The following is a 15646-nucleotide window of genomic DNA, read 5'->3' as shown; positions in this document are numbered from 1 at the left end:
CACAACTGTTTCAATTCTATATAAATTTGCGTTTTCGTCAACGTGATAGTAACAGTATGAAAATATTGAAAACTCCCACTAGGAACACGGGTCTCGGATCCGTGAGTCATCACTGGCAACACGCACTGTTCGCACTGGTAACGGTGTAAGTTACATTATTTTAATAATCCTCCAGAGATTAGCCGGGGCAAACAAACAGAAAGACATTTTTTTAAAAGTTTGTATGTATTGTAAAAATGGATTACAGAATGAAACAGTATTTTAAAATCAATATGATATAAAGTCAAATCACGCATAAATAAATTATTAAAATAATAAAGCAAAGCGTGTTATTTACTTGGTAAATATTATAAAGTAAATAAGTAACTGTAAATATCCATTTACAGCCCACCATTGCTAATTTAAATTACCGTTAATCAATTTGCATTCAAAAGGCAGGCAATTGCAAATATTGTGAGTGAATTTTATTTACTGAATTAAATAAAATGTGAATTGCCTCGTTATAAAGTATCTATATATATCATCATCATCATATCAGCCGATGGAAAGGACATAGGCCTTTTGTAGGGACTTCCAAACATCACGATACTGACCCATCTGCGTCCAGCGAATACCAGCTCGCTTGATGTCGTCAGACCATCTGGTGGGGGACCTATTTTGAAAACTCTTTCACCATTAAAAAGCCACTTTGTGTGTGAGTGTCATAGGCTATATTTCATCCCCGATATCTTACAATACAAGGAAAACCGCGGGGTATCGGTTAGTTACAGAAAATAAATTAAAACCATATATTTAATTACAAACTACGGGTACATCAGTTATAATTGCTTAGCTTGTAATACATTGTCGAGACTGATGTATCATTTCATTTTCAAAAAAACAATGTTGTATATGTCACAATTGTCTGACACAATATTAGTAATATCCGGTAATACAATTGAATCCTTGAATGTCAACAGTCTTTATACCTGTAAGTATACTACAGAAACCAAACTATCTCATTAAAAACAACATTGTTGTGCACAACAAAACGAAAACATAAAACAACAATATAACAAAATATACTCCCGCCTCAATAAGTGAACACGAGTGGATATAAAAAATAATACTACAAAGCACTTTCACGAGGTAAAGATAAAATAGCGTATCATCAATTTGCGGGTAAAATATGACGTAAACAGGCTCAGGCGCGCCTTCTCACAGGACCATGAAACGTATCAATTTATCAAACCTCAGACATCAGTTTTGTGTTTGAAACACAATATTATCACTAATAAAAGGTGTTTTGCATAGAAATCAAATTAAGGTACTGTTACACATGCTCTAAAATAGCATGCCAAAAACGTGCTATCAAGTGTGTTCCATACGACCATGCTTATCATCAGTTTACATTTGCTAGCAATAAGCATGCCATTATTAAGTATGCTCCTGAATAAGCATGCTCAAAGCAAACATTCCAATTACACATGCTAATTTGTATCCATAGCACTCTGTCTATAGTATCCTGTTAGACAGGGAGAGATGAAGGTGAAAAGAATACAGAATAGCAATGCTGATCGACTAGCATACTCAATAAGCAAACCTATTCAGACGTGCTAAAAGCACGCCCCCTTCCACCTGAGCAGTAAGTAGCATGCTCATAACGATAATATTAGAAAAATATTAGAAAAAGATGCAGCTAAGGTAGATTCCCAATTAGTGTGTTGCGTTGCGTTGTTACGACGGATCAACGCATTGACGTACAGCTGTGTGATAACGCACGATGATAAAAGGGCGACGCAAGCAGCCAGTCACTCCCAATAACGGATTGGAACGTGAAAAACTGTCTTTCGTAGCAACGTTGGAACTTCGCTTTGACGTCGCAACGCTGAATGTATCTTGTCATTGAAAAATAATATGGAAAAAGACGCAATATCGACGCTGCGTTATCGCAATGGAACGCAACGCACTTATGGGGCATCGCTTTTACGGAGAAATGCGTTTGCTTACCAGGTGAATTTTCACTCTTGACAATAATTTACCCGTCGTAGGTAGAAGGGAAAATTCCCGTTATAGTTGGTAGGGAAAGTCAGTTACTACAATATCTTTTTGATAGAAAAGTCTATATGGGAAATACCCATATTGCGCTTCAGAGGTGTCCTCTTCAACTTGAAAACTTTATTAAAGACGCAGTGAATGTCAAGGCTTTCTACGATCGTTAGTAAAAATGTCACAAGTAACACAATAGCATGAGTACATGACGTGGTATTTATGTCTGTCCCTGTAGCTAAGTGGCACGTCGATTCTCTTTCTACGATCGCTAACGCTTCGAAAACTAGAAAAATGTATGGGGATGACATTTGCTATCGACAGGTTATGTGATTAATCTGTTATTCCGCTACATTTTTCTGTTCGAAGAGTTTCGATTGTAGAAAGAGAATCGACGTCCCACTTGGCTACAGGGACTGTCTAAAAAGAAATTCATAGATCTTCTGCTTTCCGGGGCCTTTTCCGCACTTGGCCACTAAGGGTTGGACGTTGTGCGTAGGTACATTTGGTGCTGGTCCCCGCTGGAGTCACCCCAGCCAACCGAGCTCGCTCCAGAAGCTTGGCAAGCCGCCCAGGTCGCCGAATGCCTCATGTTGCTGGGGATCCAATGTGTGCTGCGCGTTGTTCAGATACTCCTCTGCATCTAAGCATGACATGTAACGGGATTTCTTCTTTTTCTTCTTCCTCCATGCATACTCTGCACAGAAGATTGTCGGTTATACCTAGAACTAGAAAGGTGTTCATTTAGTGAACAGTGCCCTGTCATTAGTTCCATTACTGTTTTTTAATTCATAGATATTTTTATCGATTTATTTTTTATCTTTATTGGAACATGGTTGAAACGATGCCGCTTAGATACCATAATTGTTATTACAATTGGATATAAAAAGTTAGTCATGAGCTGGTTCTTGCAACGCGGCACGATCCAAATAGATCAGTTTGGGTCGTGCCGCGTTTCAATAACCAGCTCATGACTCAAGGCCCCGTATGGGATTGAAACTAGTCGAGCATACTCCGACCTAACTAAAGACCTATCACTTAAGTTTTAGCCGTGTTTCATAATCAATTAAAATGACATTTTGTCAATTTATTTGATGTAATTTTGTTACGTTGATAATAAAGACCAAAATAGTGAATAGGCCAGCTGGTCAGTTTACGCGCGTGTCTGGATGCTACTCGTTAGCCAAATTGAGGCTTATTGGCTTACTTGATCCGCATTAGCCGCATGGACGGCCATGATTACATTTTGCTACAATCTCTCCGATGTACTAGTCGTAGTTAGGTTTGACTTGTCAGGATTGAAGATTTACTTTATTTACTAGCGGCCGCCCGCGACTTTAGTTTTTACAAATCCGGAAGCATGGATTTTTCCGAGATAAAAAGTATCCTATGTGTTAATTCATACTATAATACATCTCAATACCAAATTTCAGCTAATTCGGTTCAATAGTCGAGGCGTGAAAGAGTAACAAACATTCATAATCAAAATCATCAGTTTTTGTAAATTTCGGGAAACCATGGATTTTTTCGTGATAAAAGTAGCCTATGTGTTAATCCAGAGTAAAATCTATAACCATTTCAGCCAAATCGCTTCAGTAGTAGCGGCTTTAAAGAGTAACAAACATCCAAACAAACATCCAAACCTCCATACAACTTTCGCGTTTTATAATATTAGTAGGATATCAACAGCTATTTGAATTAACAGAGCCCTTCCGATGCTTATGTTAAATGTCCCCATAGTTGGTTACCGTACTTACTTAACTATGGTAGTAGTAGAAGCGTTCATAAAATTAGGTATGTCTGGTAACCGCAGGTTCACATTCTATAAATACCACGTGAGAACCTTCTCTATGACATTAACTATCGTAAATCGTTTTAAATCCCGATCTACTGACAGCCGATTTTCTGCCCTCCCTGAAACAGAATTAATGCTTCAAACCTTTTTCCGGTCAGATGGCTTTGTTATCGAGACGGCGACCGCCAGCCATTTATCAACTTCCCATTGTTATCCCATTGTTTTCGGATTTGGATCCAGACTGAGTGCACGATCCGTCTTGCTTCCCGACTAGACTTAGACATCTTAAACCTCAATAACTCAACGGTAAGAGCGGTCGAATTCATCATCGAGGGGTGGTGGTTCGATCTCCGCCCCGTTGGTCTATTGTCGTACCCACTCCTAATACAGTCTTTAATGACTAGTTGGAGAGGAATATTGGTCATATTTAAAAGATAAATGTCAAATATTCTAAAAAAAAAAAACGTCTGGATATAGTTAGGAAAAGACAAGATTTTTAACTTTAGGCTTAATATGTACCATTTTCTGACGTTCTGTTTGTCTCATTTTCAATTTCATTAAAGTATTATTCAGATAGCATGTGTACAATGACAGTTACCTGTATAACGTTCCCAAGTATTATCGTGAATCGCGGCAAGCTTTCAAAATTGTAACTGTCACCCGCACCATTTTACATGAAAGGAACTGTATCTATTATCGTGAATCATTTGAAAAATACTTTATGTAACGCTGTAAAGATGGTACACCAATATGATAGTGAAGTCAGAAAGCATAAGAACTCCTATTACATACCTATCCCTTCGGGAATGAAGCTTGATAATTATGACTGTATGTAAACCATAGTTATCACGCCTTATTTCGATAGGAGTAGGCAGAAGTTTCAATTTTTAGCTGGTTTCTTAGATATGTAAAAACGAAGATTTAATAAATGGAGACCTAGGATTACATGTGACTCATATATGTATATTATCTACTTGAAAATTACATCGATGACTAAACGACCCTGAACTTTGTGTAATTTTATGAATTTACACAAACTCTCCTTTAATATAAATTTATTTCTATAGTTTATGGCTATAAAACTCCCCGGCAACAACAGGATACGCAGGCGAAGCGACCTTCGTCTTTATTTCCTTTATCTATGGTCTCCGTAAATCTGTCTTAATATTTTTACCGTCCAACTGTGTAAGCGATGTAATTTTATAACGGTATTTTGTTTCAGTATTTTCAACATGTACCAACATGTTTTGCGCACGAAGTAAAGCTTCTGGAGCAAGATAAAGTGTCGCGGGAAATATTTTAGGAAGCGTAATCTTGTTAACTTGTCTTGTCGAGGGAAACAGTACCGTGTAAAATTGATCGCACTTTACACGGTTACTCACGTAACACACGCACATATGACGTCATTCGTACTTTTAAATCGTTTCTGTGGTTACCAAGTAGAGCTCTTTTAAATTGTGATAGATCTATATTATATATTATACTAGCGGACGCCCGCAACTTCGTCCGCGTGGAATTCAGTTTTCTATTTCCATTTCAAATTTCAGCCAAATCACTACAGTAGCCGCAGCGTAAAAGAGGAACAAACATACTTACACACTTACACATTTTCACACTTACACACAAACTTTCGCCTTTATAATATTAGTGTGACTAGTGCGATGTGATATAGTATATTGATTTAAATAATAAGAAAATGTAGTAAACAGTTGTTTGTTTCGTAATATTTCAGTAAAAATAATCTATAGGTATAAAGGATGTACATTGATTTTTTTAAAGTAGTTGATTATTATGTTTTCAATACAATATTCCTATTTGCAAACTACAAAACAATCTTCGGTAATGGAGTGACCAATCCAAATGTCCAATGGATATCTACCTACTACTTGACAAAATACCAACAGTTCCATAAGTTTTTCATTTCATAAATCAAAATGAAAAAGAAAATTCAAAAGTTTATAACCCTAAGCAATAAAGTACTTACAATTCCGATTCATAGCATAAAAACAAATTATTCTAATGTTCATTCATTGGCGTTCGGGCTAAAGTCAGAAAAAACTGTAAAGATTATGATATGGTATTTGCTAATATAAAAAGACATTATCAAGGAAGGTTATAAATGTCATTATCAACCCATATTCGGCTCACTGCTAAGCTCGAGTCTTCTCCTAGAATGAGAAGGGTTAGGCCAATAGTGCACTACACTGGCCCAATGTGGATTGGCAGACTTCACATACGCAGAGTATAAAGAAAATTCTCTGATATGCAGGTTTCACGATGTTTTTCCTTCACCGTCTGAGACACGTGATATTTAATTTCTTAAAATGCACACAACTGAACAGTTGGAAGTGCATGTTCTGGACCGGATTCAAACCCACACCACACGATTTGCATCCACATTTGTAGTTCGTACAGCAAAAATTTGGAATGCCCTTCCGGCGTTTGTGTTTCCTGACACTTATTATTTGACCACCTTTTTAAGCAAAAGTGAATTGGCATCTTCTAGGTAAGCGCACTCCAACTTAGACCGCATTAATGCTTACTATCTCACTGCTTTTCAAGGTTTTAAGTACCCTAACCTAAAAATGAACTCCTAAATACATAAAAATCTGTTTCACTGGACTTGACTGACCGATAATATGCTACGAAAATTTTTAACACGTAAAAACCTACGAGCGGGCAATTCATTTCCCATATAGGTGCGGTAATAGAGATCGTTGGGGCCCTAATGGACCGTTATTCCAAAAGGTCAACGTGATCCAAAGTAATGGACCTTGATTTATTTTTACTTTTTACACGGCAAATGCTGTGGAATGTCTTAAATTTTTATGGAACTTGTACACCTTTTGTTTTTACTTTCCCACTTTGTTGTTATTGTTTTTAGCTTGGATTTTCGTTGTTCTTTTGTTGTTGTAATCTACGAGAATACCAGAGTATGTTTGCATTTTGTTGTACAAAATGCACTTGCAAAATAATTTTTGATTTATTTTTCATTTGGTTGTAACGTTTCTTTTTATTTTTCAAGTTTTTTTAATATGCAATATAGGTTTGCGCTTGACTACAATTAAGCCTGATGGAATGTATTAGTCTAAGTTGGAGTCTGCTTACCTAGAAGATGCCTTTTCACTCTTGCTTTGAAGGTGTTTAAATTATAAGTGTCAGGAAACACAAATGCCGGAAGGGCAGGGGAAGTTTTAGGAATGTAATTAATTCATGACAACACTGTGTATGTGTGTGACATTAAAGAGAGTCGGACAAATTATGAATATGAACATACCACGCCGTGGTAACGACAACTTGGAAAAAAATATTGTGGTGGGAAATGTGGAAGGCAATCGGCCAGCCACGAGGTAGATCTCCAACTCGATGGTCGGATCTTCTCAAGGAGACAGAGGCCCGCACCTTTTACAGTGTCGTCCATTGTCTACCGAATAATAACTCGCCTAGGCGGTCACGATCCTTAGTCATGAGGGACCCACTGGAGAAAGAGAGATAACTTGTCATCCCGACTTCGGAGCCTTCGATAATAAATATATTATTATGCACTCTGACTTGTCTGCAATAACGTACCAATGACATTACCATGTCATTACGGTCATGTACGTAAATTATCACCAATTTACTGAGATGCCTCATCCATTTTAAATTTAGTACAATCCATAGATCTTTACTAGCTTCTAAAAAGGATTACACACAATTTTTTTAGCAGTTTATAAACTTCGATAGACGTGTAAGTTTTCAAGATTCTCGTTTATTAATCGCATCACCATAACAAAATAATAATTTTATAGTTATTGCCCTCAAAGTTTTACATCATAAATAAAGTATTATTTACAAAAATGGTCACAAAATCGACACTAGTAACCTGTTATTTGAAAAATCCGAAAAATTAAGCTATTGTTTTTTTTTTTCAAAATTATTCATATTAGTTTTAAATTCTTATCTGTGTATTTCTTTTATTATCATCTTTTTTAATTAAAAAAAATATAACATCCTGATAGTTTTATGAATTTCAATTAATGTCAGGTAAGAATTTATGACCCAACTTAAGGTGAATTTTTCCCAGCTTTTACAACATCGCTGGTAATTACGTGACACCAGTGACTGAGAATTTCATTTGCCAGCCCATTACCGCCACTCTGCTTCTTATTGATTTTATCCGCTTCATAAAACAAGAAGCACTGAGCTATATTAGATTATTTAGACCGGCCTGCGATAGTTACATATACCTCATTTCAGGAAGTTTGTTAGCCTATGGTCCTACTACAATAGTTATCGGTCTACTAGACTGAAGTTTTGTTTTTCATATTTTTTGAGACGTGATTACATGAAGATTTTAGTTTTTAAATAATATGCTAATGACAATACGAGGCAAACCGCCTGTCGGAAATGACAGTCTATATTTCAACTGTTTCATGACGTCACTATAATAAATCCCATACAAATGGAGCGGTAGGTAAGTATGCTAACACTATAAATGAAAAAATAATAATTTTAATAAAAAAAAATTTAATCGACTTCCAACACCATGATTAACCTAAAAAAAAAATTACATCGTACCTATGTGCTACCTTCTGATCAGTTTGGAGACGGTATCGGACCAGTAGTTCCTGAGATTAGCGCGTTCAAACAAACTCTTCAGGTTTATAGTATTAGTATAGATAATGTTTTATACTTAGACAGCTGAGGGTGATCTTACTCGTATATCATACCGATATAATTTTTCATATAAATCACTCAGATGAATATTTAAATTCGCCACGTTCTAGGAAAATACTGGTGCGCGGAAAACACAGCACAAGAAAATAATGGTGGTCGCTTACTTTGTTATTTATCACGCGTGCCTCGTGAGAATACACGCAGTGAGGAAACTTGCAATCTCGAGGGAGCAATTCTTAGAAACTTCATCGACACTGCAGCTGCAACAATATACTGCGATATAAAGACTAGGAAAATTGCCAGTTTAATATTAATGAGTTGCTTGACCATGTTACTCAAGGGTTTACCTACCGTTTCTTGTGAACTACAAGAAATGTTAGACAAGCTTTCGAACATTTTTCGCATCAATTGTTTATGAAACACGGCTAAAACTCACGTGATATTAGGTCGGAGTATGCCCGACTAGTTTAGAACCCATACGGGGCCCTTAGTCATGAACTGGTTCTTGCATCGCGGCACGATCCAAACTGTCACGATCAGTTTGGATCGTACCGCGATAAGCCTATATTTTATGTTCTTTTAAAATAAAAGTAGGCCCAGCCTCCATACAAAATTGGGACATGTCCTTTGTATGTCATCCTATCAATATCAGTGAAATCGGTGTATTAATATACATTAGAATTATTTTTTAAGTCAGCGTATCTTACTTACGGTAGTCTGAAAACAACTTTAGGCATTATTGCCTTCTTAATAGTCTTCGACTCAAAGTACCCACTTTATTTGTTATTTATTACACACTATAATGGAAAGGAAAAGAAAACTATAAGAAAGTGTGCTCCTGGGAGAGATAATCAAAATTCATGAGTACTCTGTTACTTGATTGTGCTTATTCGTACTGGCTCGATACTTGGTCCGTTCGCTTTGATAGGCTCGATTTTCTAGGCTCAGGTTTTGATTCCCATTTTGAAGCTTACAAAGTGTGCTATTAATATGGTGAGAGATTCTTGAATTTAATCGCAGTTTTTCGGAGCCACTGATAACACTATTTTTGATTTCGTTTTTATGTCGCGCTTTTCATCTGAAGTTTTTTACCGCAAAACACCATGTTGCGTAGTTTTCTCTTCCCGTGAGGTTAGTGTCAGCGAATTATTTGTTGACATACTTTTTCTAGGACTTTCTGGGCCCATAACCTAATGATTATATATGAAATAACACTATTTTTATAAGATGCAAAAGGATTATTACAGAAACAATTTTGTTGTAAATAAATGTATTTTAAGTAAGATAAATTTAAAGTTTATATTTCCAACATAATTTGTAATACGGCTTGAATCTTGTCCAATATTATGGTAATAATTTTCAAAATAGTGAAACATTTACTATTGGTTCGTTCCATTCGAAATGTGACGTTAATTTATCCACTTTAACAAATTCAGGCTACCTATAGAAGAGTGACGTTTGACATTTGTGTCGTGAAAATCCACGTTCACGATTTGTAAGTTTTCTGTGTGACCCCATTGTGACACATATTTGAAAGTTGTATAGTACTTCTTTAACCAAAGGGTTGTAAAAATGTTTGTTGAACCAAGTTGTTGAAAAAATTCAACCAAATGTTTAACTTTTTGCGCCTTTATTTGCCCCTTGGGGACGCCAAAACTATAGCTTGGTAAGTGCCTTGGTAACACTCCTGATGCTTCACTGAGCGGCGGGGGACGGATGACGATGTCAGAAAAAAAGCTACGCACAAATTAGTTCCGACAGTCGCGGGTCATTGAATACGAGTTGACTGCTCGACTGATGCACTTGACTTTTGGTCACCCTGCGCGCACAATTTCACAGCAATGCACCCATCCCCCGTCGCCCGCATACCATGGAAGTGTCATCAATGAACTTGCCAAGCTATAGCTAAGAGTAGCGTGCAATAAATAAAACTTACGACGTGTGGGTCTTCTCCGGTCTGTGTGAACGGGGCGGGGGTACTGGCCTTGAGGCAGTGCCTCCTTGCCCGGGTGTGTCGCGGGGAACCTTGCCGCTCCGGTGTTTTCTTCCAACCCCTCTCGGGGTTGAGGCTTTTCAGCCTAGGGGTTTCGGTTTGGGTCAAATCTGCGACTGCGATTCCTCGCTATCCGGCGTTGGGTTCGATGAGGCCCCCGCGCGGACTGCGATGTCGTCGCTATCCTGCGCAGGGGCGGATATAGAATAAACATAAAATAAACAAAGGGCGAATAAAAGTTGTGTAGTGTCAAGTGTCAGCACACAGAACATAGTACAGCTGGCGCTTTTTTTTTATATGCAGATAGGCTCGCGTTTGACCATGATCTAACCTGATGGTAAGTGTAGAAACAGTCTAAGATGGGACACGCTTGCCTAGAAGGTGCCTATTTACTCTTGTTTTGAAAATACCTAAGTTATAATATTCAGGAAACACAGACTTGGGAAGGGTATTCCAAACCTTAGCCGTGCGTATGAGAAAAGAAGACGCAAAGCGTTTTGTACGGGTCCTAGGGACATCTACAACATAGGGATGAATTTGTGTCACAATATAAATAAAGACAATAGAAAATAATTTCGGTAAGGGCCTGTCGCACGTGTCATATAGGACCTGTATATTATATCATAGACACATTCCACGCTTCGAGCCATGTCTGGATCACGTCGACCTTTTGTACCAAATGGACCATTACGTTCTTAACGATATTTATTACCTACGTAATATGTTCAAAACGAATTGCTCCTGGTACGTGAGAAAATGGTTATAGCCTATTAGAAGGATGTCATTTTTAATAATATAGAACTAGTCTCTAACAGCCAGACAAAAATATTAATTTACTTTATTAGTATTACTGGCTGCTTTTGGTGCTTTTCTCTAAAAAAATAAACACTGGTGTGCTCACTTCGTTATCTGTGCAAAAATTACAAGCGTATCAAAATGTCATGAAAACAGGCAAAGATGCAAATTAGTTCTCAGAAAGTGTGTTCAAAGTGTGTTTCCTCGCAAAAGGTGTTATAAAAAGTCGTATGACATACGTGCGCTTTGATAATTACAGCCTTCCTTACTGTAGCTCTCGCCTTTGGCTCGAGCTGCAATATCGCCTCGGCTGTAATTTTCAACTTCCCGTACTTATATCATAATGTACTATAATATCCCTATCAGAAATACTTAAAAGCCCAGTAGGTTTAGTGAAGTTATACTATCATATAGTATACCATATTAGTTACACTCGCGCCTCGTACATCGTCTCGTACCTTTACGCGTCCTTGCCTCGCGTGCCTAAAAACCACTTTGAACGTGACCGCCGCGAGTGACGATACGAACTGCGAGCACTTTACACACACTCGCCTTGTACTTCGCCTAGTGGCTCGTCTCGGCGCTCGCGCGAGAGTGTAAATGAGTTATAGGGTTATAATATGATAGTGTAAGAGCCTAAGAGGGTGGTAAGTTCTACGTCGCGGAGGTCGAGTAGAATGGATAATGGATATTATACACTTATACAGAATATCTATAATTATTAATTCTTCAATTTTATCCCCATCCCCATGTTGCAAATAAATTTAACAAATATTTTAATTTAACAATAAAAACCTCTAATAATAATATTAAAGGAAATCATCATAGCAATAGCATTTCACAACATTTACAATGTCTAATTTTAACACCTATATAGCACCTCATATACATTTTAAACGACAAACGCGCGTGGTAATCGACTAGTAGCGCCATCTATCGACCGATGTTTTAAACTTTCCCTGTATTACAATTGTAATTATTTTCGTACGAGTATGTGTTAACACGATAGTGCGTTAGCAATTTGGCATGCGTCATTGATTCATAAAGATTGTGGGTTCGTTTATCGTCATACTAATCTGTCCTACGTTAGATAAGAAAAATCATCCCAGTTTTCAATTCAAAAAGTCCCTGAAAATTGTCTCCCTACTAATTAGAAAGTTGGGAAATTTTATTTTACGAAGTTGCAAAAGTTCAATCTCTATCTCCTTGTTCAAAATAAGTTTTGCAGATTAAGGGGCACTTTTGAGATTATAATTTCAGAAAGTTGGCACCTTCGGAGACGTTTCGGCAGATTCGTGCAGAAATTATGTGCTTTGAAAATTAAATGTATTTAACTAGTTACAGTTCGCTTGGAATTGAAAGTCGTATAAACTTTGTATTTGCCTCATTTATTGCGTGGTAAAAGTCCATTTTAGATGTTTATTCAAGAATAGCTGACACGCCGCGGTTTCTCCCGCGTAGTTCCCGTTCGTGGGAAAACGGGGTTAAACACAGTTTCTCTTCTTATCCACAGCTTTTACCCTTTCTAATCGGTAGTAATTAGACAATAGATTATAATAGATAGATAAACTTGATGTTTAAAAAGTGCTTGTAGGTAAACTAAAAAACGAATTTGAATTTAGAACGTCTCACCATACTACAAAACTCCTTATAGCAAAATGATCAAATAGGTTTACGAAGAAACTCGTGTTATGTAAATGCACATTGTATTGTATATATTTCCATCATGGCTGTAATATATTATTTCAATATGAACTATTCCGTATTCCGATCACGTCAGGACCTTAATAATCCGACACTGAAGCAATATGACGTATCCTGAGAGACCTGTTATCCGAGATTTATAAAGAAAACATCTTGTTCGATATTGGCTTTCCTTCATTTTCCATTCGTATTACATTCAAATTGTGATCCTTAGATAATATTGAATAGTGACAGGTGTTACCTTGAGGAAGTAATAAATGTATATGAAAAAATTTTGCTTTATTCCACGAAATCATTTTACAACTCCCTCATTTGAATATTTGTATATTTGATAGATACGTATTTAATACATAACAATTTAAGATAGATAATTGCGTATTTTATACTATACTAGCTTTTTTTTTATTCTTTACAAGTTAGCCCTTGACTACAATCTCACCTGATCGTAAGTGATGATGCAGTCTAAGATGGAAGCGGGCTAACTTGTTAGGAGGAGGATGAAAATCCACACACCTTTCGGTTTCTACACGACATCGTACCGGAACGCTTAAATCGCTTGGCTCTGTCGGTAGGGTGGTAACTAGCCACGGCCGAAGCCTCCCACCAGCCAGACCTGGACAAATTAAGAAAATCTCAATCTGCCCAGCCGGGGATCGAACCTGGGACCTCCGTTGTAAATTGTAAATCCACCGCGCATACCACTGCGCCACGTATATACAAAATAGCTTGTGTTGGGTAATTCACTTTTTCACACTACCGCGGAACCCATGAAAGTCCCATTAAAATCCATTCAGCCTTTTCAAACAGACTGATAGACAGACAAAACTATAAAAAACTTGTTTTTGTTCATGTAAAGAACTTTATGAAGTTGATAAAACACAGTTTACGTAAAGAAAATATTTATACAATGAATACGATTTTCCAAATTCCAACATACAATTAAACCAGGAGTGTTTTCAAGAGATGTAAATCTTACTAGAAACACATAGACCAATTTCTGAACAGTGTATTTACCCACCCACTCGACCTGTCCCTTATTACCCATCCATCCCTTTATTACAAACTGAGGAGGGCGTGCAAATAAGCCACGTACGAAACCAATTAAGGCAGAGCAGTGTTTCCAAGCAACTGGTCTGAACGGAAGGGTTCAAGAGTAATTTGAGACGCCGATACAATTGCGTGCTCATGCTATGCCGCTACAAGTTTTCTTTTTTTTTTTCGTTGATAACATGGTTTACACTACTTTCTGTTTACAGATATCCTTTACTTTACCTTATCAGCCGATAGACGTCCACTGCTGGACATTAGCCTCTTGCATGGACCTCCAAGCTCAACGATCTCGAGCCGCCAGCATCCAGCGGCTCCCTGCAACCCTTTTGATATTTTCGGTCCACCTAGTGGGGGGTCGACCAACACTGCGCTTTCCGTTGCGGGGTCGCCATTCTAGCACTTTGGGACCCCAACGTCCATCGGCTCTTCGAACTATGTGGCCTGCCCATTGCCACTTCAGCTTCGCGACGCGCTGTGTCAGTGACTTTAGTTCGTCTGCGGATCTCCTCATTCCTGATTCGATCACGCAGAGAAACTCCAAACATAGCTCGCTCCATCAACCGCTGAGTGACTTTGAGCCTTCTAATAAGGCCCATCTGGCCCATAGTCAATTTATGGCCTATTACAGTGTTGCAGTCTTCTTCGTCGTCACACTCTTGACAGAGTGGTCGTGGTCGTCATTTGGTCAGTGTTGCAGTATCCTTGTAGTAAACGACAACGGCTCGCCTTCCTCTCCGGGACACTAAGCTGTTGCATCAACAACTACTCAATTCTGGGTTGGGAATTTTTATCGAGAATTTCTTATAAGGAAGAAATCTCAATATGCCGGGACTCGTACCAGATCCGAAGCCTAAGCTTTGAACTTATCAAGCAGTTGTGTACCGACCGAATTGAGAACCTCCTCCTTTTTGAAGTCGGTTAATAAAATTTATATTGCCGACCTGAACTTCGCTTTTATCTGCCTCTCTTCAAAGCTCTGCATGGCTCATGTCCCAAAAAAGCCTTGTTGTTGTCTTGCCTCTCAATAAAGCGCTGCGTACAAGATCCTAGACTCTGGAGAGGCGTTGCGTTTAACGTATTGCCTAGTTTACGTGTGTGTGATGCGTTTAAGGTTAGATGCTAGTTTTCACACGCAAACGTAAACGCAACAGTATGAGAGAAGATACATAGAAGATATTAAACTACAGTGTAGCAGGTGCTTATTCTAGATGCTGCCAACGGTGTAAGTGGGTCACCGAGACAAAGGTAATGAATAGCCGCCCGAGGCGTTCATTATGTTTGAAGAATACCTAATTATTTATCTTTGATACCCATCTCACGGTTGGGTATCAAAGATAAATCTGTCTGCATTTTGTCGCGAAACGGTGCGATCGTTTGGAGGCTTTCATATTTCGCTGTGGACCCGGTAATTAGGCCATTGATATTTCTGCTTTGTCTTGTATTTTCGTTTCGGCTGGTGTGATTAGGTGGTGTTCTTTGTGTTGAGCTCGAAATATTGTTGTGAATGATGATTTGAAATGTCTCGATGGTGGACAATGGGGGTGCCTATTGTCATTTTCATGAAAGGGAAGATTGTTTCCCTCAATGCGAATATGTTTGGATTGATATAAAGCCTTGTCTAT

At 38.0% G+C, this 15646-nt stretch overlaps 1 protein-coding gene across 2 annotated transcripts in view; it reads left to right on the top strand.

Annotated features, from left to right (window-relative positions):
- The window catches only part of LOC112058447 (5-hydroxytryptamine receptor 2A), a 112761-nt gene that overhangs the window by 39898 nt on the left and 57217 nt on the right, over positions 1-15646 (top strand). The window lies entirely within an intron of this gene.

The sequence above is a fragment of the Bicyclus anynana genome, chromosome 4 (assembly GCF_947172395.1).
Source record: "Bicyclus anynana chromosome 4, ilBicAnyn1.1, whole genome shotgun sequence".
Classification (NCBI taxonomy): domain Eukaryota; kingdom Metazoa; phylum Arthropoda; class Insecta; order Lepidoptera; family Nymphalidae; genus Bicyclus; species Bicyclus anynana.
The sequence above is the reverse complement of the archived record's forward strand: the minus strand, read 5'-3'. Positions and strand labels throughout refer to the sequence as shown.